The sequence below is a fragment of the Rhynchophorus ferrugineus genome, unplaced genomic scaffold (assembly GCF_030347505.1).
Source record: "Rhynchophorus ferrugineus isolate W39M unplaced genomic scaffold, kcgeb_rfMv2 rfM9, whole genome shotgun sequence".
Taxonomy (NCBI): Eukaryota; Metazoa; Arthropoda; class Insecta; order Coleoptera; family Curculionidae; genus Rhynchophorus; species Rhynchophorus ferrugineus.
Window position 1 is genome coordinate 4,148,362 of NW_027472588.1, and position 19,377 is coordinate 4,167,738.

The 19,377-nt window shown below is 33.2% G+C and overlaps 1 protein-coding gene across 2 annotated transcripts in view; it reads left to right on the forward strand.

The window, feature by feature from the left end:
• Positions 1–4,173: 4,173 nt before the first annotated feature.
• Sox21b (SRY-box transcription factor sox21b) overlaps positions 4,174–19,377 on the forward strand; it is a 72,198-nt gene continuing 56,994 nt past the window's right edge. For both annotated transcript variants that reach the window (XM_076413138.1, XM_076413139.1), the window contains exon 1: positions 4,174–4,463. The gene's annotated coding sequence lies outside the window, so the exon portion shown is untranslated. The remainder of the gene's footprint in view (positions 4,464–19,377) is intronic.

Consider the following 19,377-nt stretch of genomic DNA (forward strand, 5'->3'; position numbering starts at 1 on the left):
TCAACTCTTGAATCCAGCCTATTGGAACATCTACCACTGATGTTCTAACAAGAATCAAACTGTTAAAACAGAATGATTGTCGTTCTAAGTAGATGCGATGACAGAAACAAAGATTTGCAATAATATTGGCTTATCATATTAACGTAAGACAATTTGTATCTAAATTGCAATCGTGATTATGAGGGTTTTAATGAAATAAAAACACAAATCGCAACAATAGATAAGTTAAATATCATTTACTAGCGATTGACGTGACCATTTGCTAACTATAATTTCAACAATTTGTATATGTTCGAAACTGATGATGCGTTTTGATTCTATTTACATCATATATGCTACATTTCATAGTTATAAAATAAGTTAGCAAAACCAAATAATGAAATAGTATAACTGTTAAATATATTTGCTATATGTACTAATTAAGAAACAACGTATGGATCAAATTTCCACGATAAAGACGTATTTTATTGTTATTGAAATGTCATAGGTAAACTTTTAATGTACATTGGTAGAAACTATTACTACTATTTTAGTTTATTTGGAATACTCTTGATGAATAATGGAACTCTTACTGCGCTGATAATGGGAGGGAATATTCCAGGCACACTACCTACAAAACACGGTAAAATATTGTGAAGTGATGGAAAGTGACATAGAAATTGTGGGACAGAATAGACAATTGCGAATATATACCAAATTACTGTCATCGGTGACAAACATATTAAAACACTTTTGTCAGAGTTACAAAATGGTTACTATTACATAACTGACCATGATGAAGCTTGACTGCCAATTTATGAGGTCCATACAGTCAGCTGACCAAAAGATTTAAACTCTGTTAAAAAGAATATGTTATAGTAAATTATATTATTACTCAATTCATGGTTATAAGTAATAAAAAATATAATAAAGATTCGAAAAAAATTAAAACAAATAGGGACTAATAAAATTTCAATTTATTCATAATCTATAATATCTTTTGCGATCTTTTTTATATAAACACTAATGACACTAATGCTGTTTACTCTAAGTAGAATGCAGGCTCAACATTTTTATGTATGCAATGTATTTTATATACGATGCAACTTATTTTTCACCATCCCATCACTTCTTGATTTAGGAAATATTAGTTAAAAATATCTATATTTATTCACTTGAGATTTTTCCACATAACTCTTATTGAAATAAAGATTGAATGAAAAAATTAACGTTTTGGTAAACGAGAAAAGAACGTTAAACAAGAAAAGAAATCAGATTTATTATAAAAATGGATGTTTTACTACAATTAAAAAATTTCAAGCATTTGAAATTATGAGTAAAACCGTTAAGAAGGTCATGAGGATATTATAAGAACTATAAATTGATAAAAATCATAATTGCGGGTAACTACCAACCATGGTACATTCTCTTAAAACATGCATTATAGTAATATAAAAAGCACTTACTATACAGTCTAAAAATAGAATACGTTACAATGTATTTTGTGATCTCATATTTTGTGCTATTTCTAGAGAAATATCAACTAAACTATTTCTATTTATATATAACGTTTTTAAATTTAGAATAAAATCAAAATATTTTAACATACTGAGTAAATATTAAACAATATTTACAATTCAAGTTTCTTTCATTTTATCATATAATAAATATAGCTCAATACAGTTTTGTTGTTAAAAATAATTTATAGAATTTTGTTCAATATAAAGAATATGTAGAATTTGATTATTATTAAATTAAGTTATTACATAAAGTTACAACAAATACTGATAAATTGTATTATTAAAATTATACAGTAAAAAGGTAATAAATAATTTGTCGTTGTTGTAATAAAGAATATTGGATCCATTTTTTTTACAAAACCGAATTCCTTTTTTATTTATAATTATCAATAATCAAACAGTTCGCCATACAAAAATTTGAGGGTATTTATTACTTATTAAACTTGGAATAAGATCACATTTATATTTTCCTCAAATATTTGCTTAATATTACAATACCTTGTATGAATTAGCAAATTATATTTCTAAGCTTGAAGTGGTTATTAACACAAGTAATTACTTTTACAAATACACATTACTAATTATTTCTGTAGTCTCAATCTTGTATTATTTAGAGTTTTGAAAAAAGTGTCAGTCAATATACACCATGTTCATTTATATACTAGTAAAGTCTATTGTAGCTCTAACAAATACGTTGGCATCCACATCTTAAAAAAATCATTAAATTTTTCTGTAAGTTGGTCATCGATAATACAGTTTTGATTTGTCTTAGAGACTTGTAGTTGTAGAGTGTTGTAGCATTAGGAGCTTGCATTTATTAATTTCTTTCCAAGCCTTATACTGATAGTATTTTGCACTTCACTTTCTAGTACTCAACCGCGTTATATGGCTAGTACCTCTGAAATACTGTTAGAATTCCATTATTCTTTCTATGTTCACTATATTGTCACTATAGAGTGGTGAGTAAACAAAAATAGTTTAATTGAATATTAAGAGGAAATATGTACCATGAAAACCCATGAAATAATAAAAATAGATGCCCAAGACCGAGCAAAACGTTCTTGTAACACATAAACTGGAAAAATATTGCCTTATTCTCCCTCTACTTGATTTTTTCAGTTTTTTATATTTTTATACATTTATTTGCTAAAAACCTTAGGTAGATCCACCCCCGATAAAACACTTGTGGTGATGGTGATGATTTTGTGATTAAAATTATTCAGCAGAAAAAGAAATTAGCTAAGATGTGTGAACTCCTGGGGATATACGATTCAAGCATATAGAGCAAAAAGAAAATTATGGGCCAGTAAAACCTATAAAATGACAAAAAAAGCTACAAAATTAGATCCAATATTATATATTCGGTTTTGCGTTTGTATCGCGGGAACAAAGTTGCTAACTCACTTCATTTATTCAATGCCTGTAACAGGTTACTTCTCTTATATTGACAATGAACGTATTCCTTCAGTTGATCAAACAATTAAAAGGAAAATCACTAGTCCAATTCTTTCTCGAAGTAACAATAAAGGCGCTGTACAATCTCCACTAAAAAACTGTCTCAAGATATTCCAAAATAAAAATTAATACATTTGCTGATTCAAATTATGTGATAAAAAGAAAACAACAAATTAGTTGTAGGGAAACGCTGAAAAAACCCATAACTGAACCAATATGACTGCTCAATATCTGAAAATTATATAGACCACTGTTGTATATTCTTTTCCGCGAGATATAAAATGGAAAGATGTTGCTGTATACGTCGTTTACTTGATTTATTCCATGTCAATAATAAGTTACTTGTATCGTACTGATAACGAATGTATTTCTTCAGTTTTTCCATCAGTTACAATGACAGAGATCACTCCAATTATTTGTGAGGGAAACAAAAAGGAGGCGACACTTCTGCCGCTTAATTACTTAAAGTGTCAAGATATTCGCAAACGAAATTTAATAAATCTTGCGATTCTAACAAATTTGCGGGTAACGCTGAGGATATATGATTCACAGTATCAAGAAAATCCATAAAATATCAAATATGGCTGCTCAATATCAGAAAATATTCTTGTCTGCGGAGAAATTTTGTTGTGTTCAACAGGTTACTCGTCTCATACTGATAATGAACCTATTTCTCCAGTTGTTCCAACAATTAAAATGACAAGAACCACTCCAACTCTTTCTCAGAGCAACAAAAAAGGAGGAGACGTTTCTCCCGCTTGTCCCGGCATCCAGAAAATGGCCTGTATCAAAATCACGATCTATATTTACATTTTCTTTAATTGTGTCGTATAATAACGACCCTCCCCCTTTCGCACTTCTCTGTCCGGAGTAACCTCCCGGAAAAAATCCGGAATATCTCCAAAAAAGGAACCACCTCCTCCCGCGAGCCGTCCTCCCCCCCCTCCCGAACACCCACCGCCCCGGCGGCCGCCGACGCCTCACAATCGTCCTAATCGATATAAGAAAAAAACTTCCAAAGGCAAATACAATCCGAAACACCTGTACAAAAGGATAAGAGACAAAAAATTAACATGACAAAGGAGAGGCGGTGCCGGAGTCTGTTTTTCCCGAAGCGGTAGAGCGACGGGGCTCCGGGAGCCACGCCCCCGTCTTCGGATTGGTCGGCCGGGTTCGAGTGCTAGACGCGCACGCCCAGTCAACACGCGTCGCCCGAACGTCTCGCAGCGAGAGAGGCACAGAGTGTCGCGGTCTTCACGCGATTTGCACGTCTTTGGTCGCTGCGTATCGGAATCACAATAAGACTCACTGTCTGTGAACGGGCTTGATTTGTAGCGTTTCCGTTTCGATCGTTGTTCCGACGATTCTTCGACGAAGAGCACGTGATTGTTTCCCGATAGGGACCGGTGAACGATTCGATTGATTTATTTAGTGTGACATAGTGACGGAGAAAGGCTTCAAAATTGATCTGGACTTACAGAGACAGGCCTCAAACGGCCATTTCATTAGGTACGTATTCGATAATATGAATGACATTTACCTGTTGTCTCCATAAAGTCAAAATTTGCGCGATTTCTTGCTGAAACTTTCTTATTACCAAGAAAAGTCCATATTTACCAGTTTCTGTACCAAATTGAACATTATTTCCACAACAGTTCATCGTATTTTGAGAAACAACCTAATGCCAAATGATATTTAAACAATCACAAGTCAACTGAGATGAAAAATAATAATAGAGAGGCATTTTCATATTTATGACCTCAAGTACTTTACTCAATGAGTACTTTAACATAAAATATTTGTTATAACTTACAATTGATTAAAACAAACTTTCAAATAAAAGAATATTTATTCTCCCATATTATTCAAATACATAACTAACTTTGAGTAGTGTGACATAGTGACGTAGAAAGGTTTCAAAATTGATCCAGACTCACAGGGACAGGCCGCAAATGGCCATTTCATTAGGTACGTATTCGATAATATGAATGACATTTACCTGTTGTTTCCATAAAGTTAAAATTTGCGCGATTTCTTGCAGAAACATTCTTATTACCAAGAAAAGTGCATATTTACCAGTTTCTGTAACAAATTGAACATTATTTCCACAACAGTTCATCATATTTTGAGAAACAACCTAATGCCAAATGATATTTAAACAATCCAAACTCACAGGGACAGGCCGCAAATGGCCATTTTATTAGGTGTGTATTCGAAAACATTTATGACATTCATTAATAATATACATTTTCTTGTCAAAATAATCACGTTACCAAGAAAATTAAACAACAATGTCCATAATTTACAGTTTCTGGTACAAATTTTATTGAAAATATATTATTTCCACAATACCGCTTCATAATTTTATCGAAAAACCTAGTGCCAAATGATTTTTAAACAAACAAAGTCAACTGAAGTATATCAAATAAAATATAAACATAAAATAAACAATAGATATACATTAATATACCCTAACATAAAATATTACAATACTTCTTAATTGATAAAAACAAACCTTCAAATAAAAGGATTTTTGATAAAAGCAGTAACCGATTCGGTTTTATTGATTTAGTATGAAGTGACGACCTCAAACGGTCATTTTACTAGGGACGAATTCGAAAATATGAAGGACATTTACCTGTTATCTCAATAAACTAAAATGTATACGACTTCTCGCTAAAATCCCTATTACCAAGAAAATGCCACAATAGTGTCCATCTATCCATCCATCCCATTTTAGTGAGAAATTTAGTTTAAAACAAATGATGGTGAAAATTTTAACTGAAAATTAACAATAGATATACATGCATTCAAGCGTTTGTCTGTCTTAATGAATGCCTTAACATCAAATATTGTTATACGTTGTGATTGATTAAAACAGACCTTCAAATAAAGGGATATTTACTCTAGCATATTATTTAAATAATTAATTAACATAACACTAAGGTATTTTTAATTAGCGACGTAGAAATGCTTCTAAATTGACCTGTTCTTACAGATGAAGACCGGAATTATGAATGACATTTACCTGTTATCTCCGCAGAGTTAAAAGTACCCGATTTCTTGCCAGAACATTTCTATTCGCAGAAAAATCCCATAATAATATCCATACTTACCAATTTCGGTGACAAATTCGATAAAATTGAACGTTATTTCCACGATACCTCTTCATATTCTCACAAAAACATTGAAACAAAATAGTGTTTAAACAATCAAAAATTGTTTGATAAAAAGTTGAGATATATTAAAACAAACACTAAACTGAAAATTAACAATATACATGCATTTTCATAAATATTCTCTCAAACGTTTGTCTAACTTAATGAACTTATCATCAAATATTGTTATACGTTATGATTGATTAAACTTCACCTCAAAAAAAGAGAATATTTAGTTTGAATGACAAGCTTCATTAACTTTGATCTTCATTTACATTAACGTCTATTTGATGGTAAAATTCAGTAATCATTTGAAGTAAACATAGTTTTACTATTCACTGGATACTAAAATTAAAGGGAATTAACTATTTCTGATGACAGTATTTTTTTATTACTCTTTGTGATTCCACAATCTGCCCTATTGGCAATAAGTACTTCTTATGTCTATATTATATATACATGGCATGTAGAAAATCACTTCATTAAGCAATATTCTGTATAAAATATTATCTTAATTAATTAGTCTTATTCTAAAGCTTATTCTAAACTCTACATATGTCCAGTAATCAGATCAGGTGGTGTTAAACGTTTTAGTCTACGCACTTCACTATCACGTCGCATATTTAGCTGATTAGCGAGTACATTGGGATGCACCGACACTCTTTCGAAGTACTTCACACAAACACATTGAATTACAGTCATTATAGGTTCTAGAGGAACATCGCGTTGTATCACTTTATTTGAAATATAGTACGGAGCATCAACAATAACACGCAACAGCTTATTTTGGAACCGTTGAATGATGGATATATTAGGTTTGCTAGCGGTACCCTATAGTTAGATTTCATATGACCAAATGGGCTTGAGTATAGACTCATAGAGCAATACCTTGTTATCTAATGATAACTTGGATTTGCGCCCGATGAGCCAATATATTTGATACAATTTAAGTCCAAATTGTTTCCGTTTAGAGAGTATGTGCTTCTTCGAGGTTAGGCGTTAATCTAAGTGCATACCAAGATATTTAACATGCTCTGCTTGGGGGAGTTGATGATGATTAATATTCACTGGTGGACATGTTCTTCTATGCAGGGTAAACGTTATATGCGTGGCTTTTGTTTCAATTGCTTTAATGCGCCATGTCTTCAACCATAATTGTATTTGCTCCTAGTGGGTTTGTAAGTTTGGTGATGCTGTGACTGGATCTTCATAGGATGCTAAAATTGCTGTGTCGTCTGCGTATGTTGCGACAGTAGTTATTTTTGTGGTGGGCCGATAGGCCGTATACAGAAGATCAGTACTGGACCCAGTACACAACCTTGCGGAACTCCTGAATATATGGGATTTAATTCCATAAAAGAATTTTAGCTACTTTCCAGATACTAAGGAAGTAATTAATTCGTAGCATAGCACTAGATATAAACGTTAATAGTTCTATACCCTTTTCTGATAGTTCTTTTAAAATTTTGCCAGTAATTAAGTCATAACCAGAAGCTTTTTTAATATTAATCTCACTCATTATTGTTTGTTTAACTTTTCTGACTATTAATTTCTCGTGCGTTCAAATCCATTTGAAATGGCGAATCTAGAAAGCTAGTAATTTTATTTTCCTCATTTTAATGACATTTCATGTAAAACATCACTTCATTAAGATATTTCCTTTGTAAAACTTAGTTTCTTCACTAGCATGTCGGACATTTAGCTTATTAGCAAGAACATTAGGGTTAACAGTCTTTCGAAATATTTAACACAAATAAATAATTTGAAGCACAGTACTTAAGAGTCCTTAAGGAATATCACGCTGTGTCACTTAATTACGCAAAAGGGAACATCAACAATGGTACGACACACTTTACTTTCAAACCATTGAATAGTGGCTATATTACACTTGCTAGCAGTACCCCATAGTTGGATTCCATATGACCAAATGAGCATAGTAATTGAATAGTACCGCAATACCTTGTTATCTAACGATAAATTGAATTTTCGCCCGATGTTGTCTTTTTCTAGGTACTTTTTACAGGTTAAATGAGGGTCTAAATCAATTCTAGATATTTGGTATTCTCCGCGAGAAAGAATTAACAATTTTTAATATTTAGTGGAGGATTGTACTTCAACTACGCAAGATAAATGAATTAATATCAGCCAATTTAACTAACAAAAGTACCTATAAACCATATAATGAAATATCAGTACCAATAAAGCAAATATTATTCGTCTGATGCAGACTTGAAAGGAGATGAATCATATCGATGTCAGCGTGAATAACGAAAGTATCGAAGACCAAAATTATCATAAAATAACAATACTACGTGCACATTACGTCAAGTGACATATGTCTTCAATTACCACATTCTAATAAACACCAACAAAAGAATTAATGAACGTAAATTATATCATTTAACACTGTTATTACAGATTATAACGAATGCATCACCAAAATATCTTGAATTGACTGAATGACCCAATGGTTCGGTCACTTGGGTGTCATTTTATTGGAATCATGGAAGACAGAACAAATTTTTCGAATCAGTTACTGAAGTTTATCAATGTTTTCATGATATTCCATAGGTTTTCCTTTATTGTAATTCGAACAAGTAACAATCATCACAAATCCACAGCAAGCACTCAAGGAGAGTCTACTTTTGAATCAAATGCTGTCGTTAGTGTTCTGGCCTCGGACAATATTAACCTTCTATTTTTCAGGGCGCCGTAGTCTTGGACCATGCCTTTTTCAAAGCCACGTCTTTTGGGTTGTATTCGCCACCAAAATCTGTGTTAAAGGGTCCTTTATTGACCTAACTGATTGTCGTATCTTAACCAAGTGACTTCTTTTCCAATACTGTAGAGAAATATATGAAGAAGTAACACAATAGGCAATTCTAGAAGATATTTGGTCTTAAACAGCTTGACACTGGAATGGTTCTTGTCTTATTGGTCTTGTGTGTGGACACGCATTCTTCCCTTCTGCGTCAAATTGAACAAGGAACAAATCCAAAACGTGAAACTGTAGCAAGATTTGGAATATTTACATAGCCGACACAGTAATTAAAATCCTTGATATTGATCCAAATAATTGAATATTAATAATTTGCAAACTGATATTGATGTCATTCTAAAACTGTTTTTATCTAACCATATTCAACGTTTTATCGTGTTATTTAATATAATAGATATCTGATAATAAAAAACCTAATGATTTATTCTATTAGGGGGGGCGTCAATAACGTTAATAACATCATGTCATAATGTTTTTACCTTGAGTGGTCAATAGTATCAAAACCGCATAGAAAAATAACTAAAAATGTTTCAATTTTTTTATATATATAAATCAAACAATACCCAAAGACTTACTCAATAGTATTTATTAATATTAATAACAGACTAACAAAGAAAATAGTCACCAGTCACAAAACACCATTATTGAAATTTGATTAGCAACATTTCCATTGCTTGTATTTTTAATTAAATCATTAATTCTCCAGTTTTGTCCCCATTGATATGGTGATTTTTTTCAATTATATTACGGCCTAATAAAACAGTTCATAAAATAAGTGATTATTATTTAATTTATTTCCATTTCCGTGTCTAATTCTAGCTCATATTATAAATATTAATACGGTTTATTTTTAACGCCACACAGAAAATGTTAAAAGCGTTTTTGCGATCTGTAAAAATAAGCGCTTTAGACATTTTATCGCGCACTTTTTATCCATAATAATTGTTAAAAATCACTGAATTTATATATGAATGTTTACTTAATATTTAACTAACTATTTATTTTTGCCATATATATATATATATATATATATATATATATATAACAAGTATGATAATATTTTCATGAATCCAATAATATAATTTTAAAGGTTAATAATGTATAGCCTAGTCAAAGTTATTTTCTATATACGTTATCTAACGAAATCAAAACGTCGCAATGTTGCCGCATCAACTCTCAGTTTTAGTTCAGTATTAGCTTTGATATACAACAAAATTTTAATCTTAATAAAACAATTGATCAAAAATTTTATCAAAAATAATATACTTTAACATTATAGTACATCTAAAAACTACAGTTAATTATACAGCCATAATAGTTTATAGGTTAGAGTTATAACCTCTTATCACTATTGTTTTCAAGAATTTTGCATACACCTGGCAACCGGACGAGTTTGACAGACTCATTCGTTTACATGTTCGAACTAATCAGAGCGCAATGTGTCTCTTTTTAACTAGAATAAAATGAGAAGGAATATATTGTCTAATTCTGAAATGAATTTACAAACTACGGCAGGCAATATATTAAACATCTTAATGACGTATGTATAAAAAAAACTTTGAATAAACTATATGATTCTAAATCATATACCCTTCATTCAAAACCATTGAAAATTGTTCGATTTCTACAATAATATTTTCTTATTATTTCATTTAATTTTCTTATTTCAATGTCCTGTCGAGGATATTTGAGTCAATTAGTTATCTTAAAGAATAGAAGAATTTGATTTTCTGACATAATTTTGGTTAAATAAAAAATCTATATAGCATCGAAAACCACTTTTACTGTAGACACTATGAAAATAAAGCCATACTAACAAAAATACTATTAAAATTATATGCAAAAATAGAAAAAAAGCAAATATAATCCAAAATATCCTGTAAAATATGAAACTAAAGCAGGACTGACAAAATATCTCTGAGTTCTTCTCAAGTTCATGGTGGTGATTGGTGACCGATAGAGACCGTGTCCATGAATACGATTCTGCATATTTAATAATATATTTATGTTCCTTCCTGCTGGGTAATCGCTGTTTTAAATGTAATCGCTGTTCGTATGTTCCTTGATTTTTAGGGAACTTAAACTGATACTCTAACATATTTGTTCTTCTATTTTAATTTTAATTTCAGTAACTCATATATATATTAGACAGCAATTTTTTAACTTTCTAATTTACACTTATACACCTTCCTAAGAATTCTTGCAATATTTCGAATAATAGTACTGTTATAATGGCTAGTTTATCGGTCATATCCTAGCGGTGACCTATGGAAACCCTTAGGGACCCATTTCAAAGTCGAGGGATATTCGACATTCATTACATTTCTAGGGTTATTCATTTTATTAAGACCGTGTAGATTAATTAACAGATAATACTAAATGAAACATAATTGAAACCATTAGTAATAACTTGCTTGACTTTTTCCTTTTATTTAACACAAAAAAATTGTTATTTTAACAGAGTACCTTTCTTAACTTCAGTAAACTTGGTGGAAACTTGTTAAGCATGATTTAAAATATTGTATCCTAAGGTTTTTAAGGTTAGTTACCATGCCGAGTTTATTCATCAAGATTTATATTAACTATTTAATATCGACGCTGTTCTCTTAAGAGACTTTATCATTTCCAGTTCCAGTCATTATTTCACACATTTCATCTCTCTGTTAGCATTTAAATTCGTAAATGAAAAACGGCACATCTTTTGAGATATCTGCTAGTCTGACGTCGAACGGTATAAAAAATAATCAAAAAAGGCAATGTTTGGTGAATATGACGGATAAGATGAAACATGCACGATTAACTTGTCGAGTTCTTTTTAGTATAATGAACATTTTTACATCAGTATTTGCCCTAAGCTGATTCATTTGCTGTTATTAGTTATCCTGCATTACAGATTGGCGGATTTTAGGTTCCAATTTCTTATCTTCGAACATAATTAGAATGTCCCTTGCTCTACATTAGAGTAACACTTAAAAATCCTTCAGTGATTACCATTAGCAGCCAAATATGTATATATATTTCTCAATTAATAATGATCTTGTCTTATTTATATCTGCTACCAAGTTATATTAAACCAAGTTATATTAAGTTATGTTATTTTTAACGCTCTTAATAACCGATCATGATCGACTAGTATCCATCAGTTCTTCGCATAATTATCGATCAAAAAATGTTAACTACCTATTAATAACAACAAGAATCAGTAGAATTTCATCCGTATTCTCCATCTGTTGCTATATTAAATTTCTGGAAGTTTTCAATTATCATCGTCTTTCACTCGTAATTTATTTTCTCCTTGGTTCGAGTCAAGAAACTCGATTGATTACTAAATTAATTATTATGCCAATAAACGACGGAATGAATGGATCTTTACCAGCTCGCGCTCGGTTATTAATTGGGATTCGATACGAAAATACCGAATACAAGTTGCTCAACGCTATCTCTTTTTTTTTTTGGTAATGTAAGCTTTGTATGTTCTTTTATTTTTCATGGGAATGGTGCAGTTATGCAATAAAATTTGATTAGTTATGTTTTTTTAATAATCAGTCGATGACCTGGAAAGTGCTGGTGGGTGTACACGGATAATCCTTGATGCAAAATGTGGTTTCGTAAAATTCGTAGTTAGAAACCTCAATGGTCAGTGTTGTGCTTTAATCTTGAATCTTAAATCACGTTAATAGTCAAATTCTCTTCTAATAATACATTTCTAGACCCTTTTGGAAGACAAAGAACTGGATACATACCACTTCTCTTCCCAAGAACCAAGTCTCATCCATAGTTATGAAAATATGCAGAAAATAATTCCAATTATTTTCCTTGTTAAACTGTAATATTGTTATGAAATATGAAACATCAACAATGACCTTTCAAATCTTTTTCATTGCTCCATTCATTTGCATTGACTTAAACGGAAACAAATAAGAATATAATTGTTTCTTTAAAAAAATAATTCTATTAAACTGTTGTTAAATAATAATAAATTAATTTTATAAAAATTAAAATGATTATTACATGCATGTTAAGATTTTTTTGAATATTTACAATTTTAATATCAGTTTACATTTCTCACTAATTTCACATTTTTCTGTTAGTATCCTGTTAAGACTAAATTGATTCTCGAGTATGTTTATAAAAGATCATAAACTTGCCACTTGAAAGCTAAATATTTTATATGCTACTTGAGCTACTACATAAATGTATTTTCCAATCAGTTAGAATCCTCTGGTAGAACATATAGTTAATGATGTAACTTCATATAAAATCCTCAAATTCTTGTTCAAGTAATAAATATAAGATCCTTAAGATGCAGTTCTAGCTATAGTTGCTTCGTGAGCTTATGAAACGTACAAGAATATAGCAAGGTAGTAAGACTTTAAATATTTTGGCTCTAACGTAAGATATGAATAACTTAGTACGTTCTTCCGTAATCTCTTCCATTTTCTGTAGCTGTAGCAACATCGTCATGCCATAATTTATCGAAGGCTTGATTATTTGTAATTCCCAATATTTCTTTTTCATCCTTTGTTCAATTCTTTAGCAAATATTTCCTTATACGACGGTTACTATTTATATTTATATTGAAATTACTACACTGTAGTCATGTGGGTCCATCTGAAGGTTCCATCGTAAAGTTTGACATTTTTGAAGATACACGTACTCAGAACATTTTGGCGCATGGACACTATTTGTTTATTTTATATTTAGTTAAAAGTTTTGTCTATTTTCGTGCGATGATTTTTTACGATTTTCTACGTGGATTATCACAACAAGAGTGCATTAATGAACTTAATTTAACTTTTGGCGATGAAGCTCCATCAAAAACCACCGTGTATCGCTCGTGTCCAATGCTTAATAAATTTAATCTTGGTGCTTCGAAAGACGTTTATAAAATCGTGACAGGTGACGAATCATGGATATATTTGTAGGAATGTTCGTCGAGTCGGTCAATCGGTCGAAATCTGTGGCTGCCGCGGCGATTATTTATCAGAACACTCACTACTATTTTTGGAAGGAATTTGCATGGGAACTAAAAACACTGGTTGAATCAAAGTTGTTTATTCTAACTTACGATTGATACATGTGGTCGATGGGAGGATTGACAGGATCTTAGGTTAAGGTGAAGGAAGTACGGTAGCGCTGTGGAAGTGGTACTGTTACAGGGGGACGGTGATAAGAAAAGAGAGCGAGACGTCGTCGTGATGGCCTTTTATACTCAGAAACTGCATGGTACCAATCCACCGGCGTTGCCAACCTTTGTAGTTGTTGATGGTGAATTGGTGGTGGCCTAAAGGGTCGTGGCGGTCGCCACATAACTCCCCTCCTAGTGGAACAGCCGTGGAACGTACCTATATGTGGTGCAAGTTCCGGAATGCACCCGCAATGACGCAAACAAACGCCCGGGGACTGCTGATGAGATGGGTATCCCAACCTGAGCGAGGAGTTTTACGGGATCAGCTGCCATCGGAGCTGTAGCAGGACGTCGTTCGTCTTGAGGCGTTTAGCTTTGTTTGAGGGTACCTGTAAATGTGTTAGGTGTCCCGTTTCGTGATGCGAGGGTGCTCATGTGTTGCTGATATACATGATGGGCTTCTGTGGTTTTCGTCCATCAGGCTAGTCTCGTGGGATGTCGTCGACCACGTGATGTTGATGAGTTCCGTTCCTCGTGCTATCCTTCCATGCACGTGTCAAGCACCTGTCGAGTGGCTTATGTTGAGTTGATTTACCTGTTAGGCACTTTGATCACGTCGGGGTCACCAATTGTAGGAATGTTCGTAGTATCGGTCGGTCGGTCGAAACGTGTGGCTGCCGCTGCGGTTATCTATCAGAACACTCACTACTATTTTTGGAAGGAATTTGCACGGGAACTAAAAACACTGATTGAATCAAAGTTGTTTATTCTAACTTACGATTGATACATGTGGTCGATGGGAGGATTGACAGGATCTTAGGTTAAGGTGAAGGAAGTACGGTAGCGCTGTGGAAGTGGTACTGTTACAGGGGGACGGTGATAAGAAAAGAGAGCGAGACGTCGTCGTGATGGCCTTTTATACTCAGAAACTGCATGGTACCAATCCACCGGCGTTGCCAACCTTTGTAGTTGTTGATGGTGAATTGGTGGTGGCCTAAAGGGTCGTGGCGGTCGCCACATATTCGTATGAGCCCGAAAGTAAGCATCAGTTGGCATATAACTCTATCTTAGCTCAATAGCTGCTTTATAACTATTTTACATTGAAATTACCAAGAAAAGATGCGAGCCAAATATATTTTAGCGGTTCTATATAAAAACATAATGCTTAAAACCTATTAACCAAATATTTTATTGGTCCGGAAGACGGAGTTAAGACGAAAGAACTACGATGTGATCGACCTATTCAACGCCTTCAAATCTATCAACGGACATCACTGGTCGAACGCAAATAACGGAAGACAGCTCGTGGACGTCAAACACGACGTTTAGACACGGCATTGTATACATAATCAGTCTAAAGTGTCACTAGTAGCAGAACCATTAAAACATGAACACTTCTTCGCCGATAAACAAATCCAACATTTAAAATTTAAATCAGAATGTTCTCGGCTGCGCCCCGTTCACCATCTCGAGTGACAACCGCGTACACACTCGACGCGACGGCATCACCTCCCCGACCGTCGCCGGTATCGGTTACGGGAGTGAGGCGTTCCTCGCCGTGACCGAACTTCGAGACGGAAAAGGCCATCGCGGCCGAGACAATGGCCACGAATGGTAATTAGATTTGTCGCAGGAATATACGGCGCGTATTATGCTAAAATAAAGGTAATAGGCGTGAATGCGCGACGCCGAGTAAACAAAACGTCGATAAACGAGACCTTAGGTCGAACGAATGGGTTCGGGTGTGAAGAATTTACGTGGTTCCCGACAGAATCGGTGTGGTTCTTGTTTTGGATGCCTCGCTCGCAAAAAAGTCGCAACCAACATTGACGTTATTATATCGAAACTATAGGTAATCCAAATGAGCAGTCAACTCGCAATTTATGACGTCAAAACGGTGCAATGTTGCCGCATTTGAGTTACCGCATTACATTCTGATATAAATAAAATAATGAAACAAAATTGTTATAAAATATAATTTACTTCAACATTATAGTACATCTAAAGCATATATTATCGAAGGACTTAAATCATAGTTAATTAAACAGCAACAACAGGTTAAAGTTGTTTTATTAACAGGTCAATTGACAAGTCCACGGCCTGACACATAAATGACACTACTAGAATTAAATTCATATGTCTTTTAGTTAGCGCTAACCCTCAAAAGATGCGTGTTAAATTTAACAGAAACATTAGTTTGTGAATTATAACATTTTGAGTGAAGCAACTTCTGTTATTGTGAAAAAAATGGATAAAAAGGAATTTCTGTCCTAGAAAAATCAACTATCAAGGTTTGGTATGCTAAGTTTAGACGTGGTGAAATGAGCACCGAAGACGTTGAATGCAGTGGACGCCCAAAAGAGGGTGTTACCGACGAAAACATTAAAAAATCCACAAATGGCTTTGAATGACCCTCTAAAGATATTATGAACGTATACATCATATCATTCACAAATATTTGGGTATGAGAAAGCTCTATGCTAAGTGGGTCGCGCCAGCTCACTTTTGGCCAAAAACAACGACGAGTTGATGATTCGGGGCAGTTTTTGAAGATGATGAAGCGTAATAAACCTGAGTTTTTGCGTCGATATGCGACAACGGATGAAGCGCGGCTCCATCATTTCACTCCGAAGTCCAATCGATAGTCATCCGTGTAGACTGCACACGATGAACCTACTCCAAAGCATGGAAAAAATGCAACAATCGGCTGGCAAGGTTATGGCGCCTGTATTTTGGCATGCGCATTGAATAATTTTCATTGACTACTTTGGAAAAGGAAGGACCATCAACAGCCACTATTACATAAGGTTATTGGACCATTTGAAGGATGAAATCGCCGAAGAACGCCCGCATTTAAAGAAAAAGAAAGTGCTGCTTCACCAAGACAATACACCGTGTCACAAGTCAGTGAAAACGATGACAAAAATCCATCCAGCGACTATTTCCTGTTCTCAGATCTCAAAAGAATGCTCGCTGGGTAGAAATTTTCGTCGAATGAAGAGGTGATCGCCGAAACTGAGGCCTATTTTGAAGCAAAGGACAAATCATACTATAAAAATGATATCGAAAAGTAATCGCTATAACACCCTTGAAGGGAATACACTATATATAATATAGTGTAACACCCTTGAAGGGAATTATGTTGAATAAAAAAACTTAAATTTACCAAAAAATGTGTTATACTAAGGTAGGTCGGGGACTTTTCAATTGACTTGTAAATTTATATTGAACTCTGGTCTAAACCACTTATTGTATCCCCTGGAGGCTTAATTCACCTAATTAACAATGGTGCATCCAAGTAAAATTAAATACAAATTTTCATTAGAGAACATATTTACTTTTTTATGTTTAGTTCTTGTTTCCTTCGTTGCGGTATTTCCTTGTAAAATCATTTTGATATCACTGTATTTCTCTTTAGCTTGTTTCTCCTTTCTCCACAAAATTAGAAATAATCAGAGCATTTTCCGTAATGCCTTTGTCATACCTGCAAAGCAGTATTCATTCTCTCCTTGCATATTTTAACCATATGCTCAAATTTATCTGAATAATGACTAGAATACGAATTTCTATAGTTATCCTATATTAGTTATTATCTTTAGTTGTTTCCACTCTCATCGCCCTATATTGGTATCGCCCTATATTGGTTGAATCATAATGTCACATCCAGAAACTTTCATTCACTCACTGTCATATTCTGGGGGGCTACAAGTCAATAACCAAGCTGTTAATTTCCAATATAAGACTAGTTCGCAATTCCATCATTTGTCAATTTCCTCTTCTTACTTTCTAACGGAGTTCATGCTAACCAACGGGTCTTTTTTCACATATCCAAACACTTCTTGATTTTATCTCTTTTTCGACCGGACATCTACAGTAGCAATTTTTTGCCACATCCCATAACCATATTGTTCAGCCATCTAATCTACTGTGTATCTTCCTTCAGACCTATTTTAAAAAAACTACACGAAACACAATTAGGACATTTCATTTATATTTAGCAATATACCGATTTCAGACTTTAATGTACTCTTTAATGTCATGCAAACCAATCCTTAATTACAGCCTTTGCCGACCACTTGTTGGGATCTTTTTGTTCGATTCCTGTTCTGTTGGATTTACAAAAGCTTATTAAATGTTTTCCTTCAATCAATTTTCCATCAACTTTTGTTTTCTTTACGCTCTTATACATACATATATTGAAAAAATAAATCTCCCTTAATTTTATTATAATTTATATATATTATAATTTTATTAAAACGAGAAGAAAAATATCGTTCGGTATTAAAAGGAATTTACAAAATGCAATAGGCGATATATTATACGTCCTGATGATGTGAGTTCACCGCTACTTTGGTTAGCCTATATACTCAAGTCATTGTTATAAAATATTACCAAGCTCTGTCTTTACTCCCGTGTCATTTTAATAAAGAACACCCAAGCTAACATCATTTTTCTATTTCAAAAGTTTTAATTTGTTAAGTTTTATTGAAGGTAAAAAGTTTTTATTTTTTATATTTGGGGTTTATGGTTCGGTTGTTGGTTACCGTTATTTATTGACGTTATAAAAAATATAATGAAATGTAAAGAGAATAGAAAAGGGACAGTTTTACCTATGGAGAGGGTTGGGTGGCCGATTGGGAGTAGATGGATAGTTTGTGACCATTCACTAAAATAAGACAGTTAATGCGGAAAGGCGTCAAAATCGCACACAAATTTCATAGACGACAGTAAATAATTGTATAAGGTCAGTAAATCACTCTAAATTTGTAGCACTAATGTTATAACTTGCTATGGAATAACTGGCTATTTTTGTTTTATTATATTGTTAAATAATATGACTATAGGAAAGGTAAGAATAAGAAATGGTCACATTTGTCTACTATATCATTATTACAGCTTGAGATGAATTAAGAAGTTAAAGGGAATTAAACAAGCAATGTTGAAACAATCCAAACTATTAACAGGGTATCTTGATTGATACTTTTTTGAAAAAATCCGCTTTCATGACAAAAAATTGACGCTTCTGTACACGAAATTGCTCTACACCCGAGGGACCTGATTCACATCACTCCTTAGCTTTTTGTTTTGATTTGGGCTTCATAATGATAGGGACGATAGTGACCGAAGTCTCAACTATAGTGTTTAAATTATTATTAAAATTCTTATTTATGTTCTTGTTAAAATATCGATAAAGGTTGTTTCCGTTGTTAACGAAGAGATGGCATAACAAGAACAACGTGGTAGTGTAGAATGTCGAATAGATTTGTTAGCTGGCTCCTAAAGTCAGAATGGCCTCTTCCGATCCTCCATCCTGCAACATTTTGCAGATCCAGACACGCCATTAATGATGATTTAGAA